We start from the raw sequence: 4,341 nt of genomic DNA on the forward strand, positions 1-4,341 counted from the left end.
AGCAGGTCCAAGGAGGTGATCCTCCCCCTCTATGCGGCACTGGTCAGGCCACAGTTGGAGTACTGCATCCAATTCTGGGCACCGCACTTCAGGAGGGATGTGGACAACATCAAGAGGGTCCAGAGGAGGGCCACTATCATGATCAGGGGGCAGCAGGGCAGGCCCTATGAGGAGAGGCTACGGGACCTGAACCTGTTCAGCCTCCACAAGAGAAGGCTGAGGGGGGATCTAGTGGCCTGTTACAAACTAGTCAGAGGAAACCAGCAGGCACTGGGGGAGTCCCTGTTCCCCCGAGCACTGCCAGGAGTGACCAGGAATAACGGTCACAAGCTGGCAGAGGGTAAATTCAAATTAGACATCAGGAGGCCCTACTTCACTGTCAGGGCGGCTAGGATCTGGGACCAACCTCCAAGAGAAGTGGTGCTGGGGCTCCTACCCTGGGGGTCTTTAAGAGGAAGCTGAATGAACACCTTGCTGGGGTCTTTTGACCCCAGTACTCTTTCCTGCCATGGTAGGGGGGCAGACTTGATTACCTGCTCAGGTCCCTTCCAACCCTACTAACTATGAAACTATGAGGAAAAGGCCCCTACATGGATGGTGGCTGAGACGATTGTAGATAAGAGGTTAGGAGACAGAACGATTAACTGTTCATAGGACAGAGGACAGCCAAAATAATCATTGGGGTGGTCTCTCTCTCTCTCATGACAGCATTTGTCCTTCTCTGTTGGATATGTAGCAGAGAAAGGAGAATTACAGGAGATGTGGAAAACTGATTTCACCTCCTGGCTTTTCAGGCATGCCACTCAACTAGGGAAAGACAAGTTGTCCAGGTTGGCCAAAGGAATCACTTCCTGCATCCTGAAAGGCTTAGGGGAAGAAGAAGAAGAAGGAGTAGGAGTGGGACATCTCTGAGGGCTTCAGGCAAACCAAGGTTGGTACTCAGGATTCACCCAACACCTACTCTGACTGGACCAAACAGAAAGGGGTGACCCCTGCTTTGCTGGGAAGGCACATCTTCCCTGCCCCAGCCTTGAAAAAAGCAAGGGGTCTGGTTCTAAGACATGAGGAACCGAGAGCGCTAACTGACCCAAAACCTGGCTGAGCCCCAGAGAGGCTGAGGTGAGGAGCCATCACCACCATGCCAGGACGTACTACACGATACAGCGAGGAAAGAAACAGAGAAGACGGTTTTGGCTTGCCACCCCTGAGGTAGGTCTCTTACCGACTTGTTCCACTTAACCAATTTTGAACAGATTTTTAGAAGCTGACGCTAAAATTTTCAAAGCACCCAGTGCCCCTTTCACAACTTAGACACCCAAATTGCAGCACCTAGTTTTTAGCCTTCTCCCTCCCAATGGAATACAGAGCCCCAGTTTAGGCACCCCATGGTTCAGACTGGGCCCACAGACACTTCCCTCCTCTCCCCCCAACCCCTCATGCTGTATCCAGCACACACAGCACTCACTCTAGATGATCCAGGATGGCACCTCATGGGGTACTCATGCAATGTGGGACCCATGCCGCAAATGGCACCCACCCCAGAGCACCCAGGGCGGGCTGTGTGCATGGTGCAGGGCCCAGACAGGCTAAGGCAGGTGCCCTACGTGGTGCATATCCCAGGCCAGCCAGAGTGAGAACTGCGTGCCACAGGCATGGAAGCAGTCTGGCACGTACCACATGCTGCACGTGGGCCAAGTCCAGACACAGGGCTCTGCTAGCCATATCCAGCCCATGGGCCCCCCATCTTTGACACCCCTGTTTTTATCTATACACTGTATATAGAACAGCCATATTAAAAATCTGACCTCATATTTTGACATTTTTAGATGGCTACAGTTCAATTTTAAAAAATAAAAAAATCACACACATACACACACAGTGCTTGGAAATAAGTAGCTGTTTTCTAAGAGGAAAATATTTTTAAGTGCTAAACTGTCTACAGTCACAAACAGTGCCTAACACCATAGAAGTCTATTGAAGAACAATTCTAAGGAGCCAAGAGTTTTATTATACTCTTATTTCCCGTATGTATTTGAGTTTTGCTAAAACAAATGTCAGAGGCCATTAGAAGTTGCTGAAGATATTAATGGCACCATCAATAAAGATGATTTGGGGAGCATATAGGTAGGGCATGGTTTGTTTCTGGCTCTAATTAATTTTGAGTGGCAAAGCACAGATTAGTACTGAGTCTGGGTTTCTTTAAAGATGAGGTAGGATGACACCAAACGTTTACTCTGAAATCCTAAGCAACTCAGGTAGTAGAATTTCACCTAGAAGTTCATCCAACTTCACCAGACACCTTCCGGCTTGGAAGGAAACTCTCAATGTTGATTCAAAGGCTCAAAGAAACTGAATCTTCAATGCATAGTGTACCCTGGTATATCATTGTGTGCACTCCTCCTTCCATGCTACAGGACAGATTTAAAGTCATTAAAGGCAATTATTAGAGATCCTTCAGGGTCCCCTTATGTCACCCTTCTCCTACATGCACTCCCGAAAATACACACGCACAGATAAGCATCCTCACGCAACTAGGCTGAAGGGCCTTTATCATCTCCGCCAACTACAAAAGTGGTCCAATAACAAGCATCACTGAAAAGCCTCGCTTCTTGTACATGTCCTAGACCATCACAACCACAACATTTCAACCCTGCTACTTATGCAACTGGACTTACTGCATTTCCACGAGACTAGGCACGTGAGCAAAGTTAGTTACATGTGTGGTTTTAGCATCAGCCCCTTGACCCTGGATTCTGTGGGCAAGCTCTTTTACTGATTTTGCTGTCTTGGTAGAAAACTATACAAGGGGCACAGCTGTGAATTTTCAAAGTATTTCCCTGCATTATTGCTACACAGAAAACAACAAGTGATTTCATTTTCAACAGTGAAGCAAAGAAAAAGGTTGTCTCTGCAGATGACAAATGAATGTGGTCATTGCTTGCAACAACATTTAGCAAAAGCATAGGAGGGTTTGGTTTTCTCTAACAGCAGGTAATTTTTGGGAAAAAAAACAAACAACTTTTCAAAGTCACTAAAGCAACTCCCTCGTTCTGCAATATTTCTGACTTTTACAAAGTGCAGCCAAGGTAGAGTAAAATTAAGCAGTCCAATTCATGTATACCAAGTCAGAATAATGAAACCCTGAAAGCATGCTGAATTGGGATTTCCATTAAGGGTATTTCTATGGCACACTTAATAAGCCAGCACATGGCTGCTGTGCATTTCTGTCTACACACCAGCATGAGTCAATTTAGGATGGTAAAACCTGTAGTGAGATTAAATGCAAATATTAGGATAAGTCATTGTACAGGCACACACATTAGGTTATACCAGGTCGCCAGCGATCACTGGCATAAAGACTTCAGGCAGTATTACTCCTCAACAGTGAGTGTCCACGCTCTGCCCTCGCACAAAGCTTAATTTCCCACTTCTGCTAGCAAGTACCAAGAGAGGCACAGAACAAGCTATTCCATCTCTCACAACCTTGAACCCGCCATGGCACTCGTCACTGTGGTCGCTTAGCAGTTGTTCCAGTTGAGTCAGTCGTCTCATTCCTAGACCTAGCAGCTACACCCACCACTAACATCCTGGAGCCAGGCCAGGGTGCCAGGGGTGGTCGTCACACCTCTCAGTGGTGACTTGACTCCTGCGCCCCTCAAACTCTAAGGTACCCTCCCCTTTGCTCTCACCTGCCACACATTGATCTTATTAATAAAACTTGGAAAATGAGGCTGCCCATAGATTAAAAAGCGGGCCATAACCTATCCCCTGCTCATGGATCCCTCTCTGAACCGGCAACATGGGCCCTCATAGCCCGCACGCACCTTCCAAGAGCACCCATTGCCCTAGGAGCTAATCACGGCCTCCAAGCCTGCCCTACAGCTGTGCCCGTGCCTTGCAAGTATCTCCAACCATTACTTCAGTGAGCGCTTTTTGCCTAAAATCACCAAACTACCTTGGGCCCCTCTTCCTTGTTGGAGCCTTGGCAGGGCCAGATTGACCACCCTGGCGCAAGCCCTGGCTTATAGGCTTACTGTGAGCTACAGCATGGCAAACGCAGGTAGCGTACAATACCCCTGCCACTGGAAACTGGTGGAAGTCTTTTCCACTGATTTTAATGGCAGCTAGGTTAGAGTCGCAGAAACATGTATTCCTGCTGTCAGATATCAATAAGTCCTCAAATGAAACTGGCTGAAATGCACTGGTGCTTTGCCCTGGAACAAAAGGCCATTTTCCAGAACACTGCTCAGTATACTAAAATAAACCAGCCTCATAAGAAGATATAAAGATGATAAATCATCAAAAAATGAAAACACCGGCAACAGTTAGCTCTCCCATTTC

The sequence above is a fragment of the Gavialis gangeticus genome, unplaced genomic scaffold, assembly GCF_001723915.1.
Source record: "Gavialis gangeticus isolate Ggan-Ray unplaced genomic scaffold, GavGan_comp1, whole genome shotgun sequence".
In the NCBI taxonomy this organism is placed as follows: Eukaryota; Metazoa; Chordata; order Crocodylia; family Gavialidae; genus Gavialis; species Gavialis gangeticus.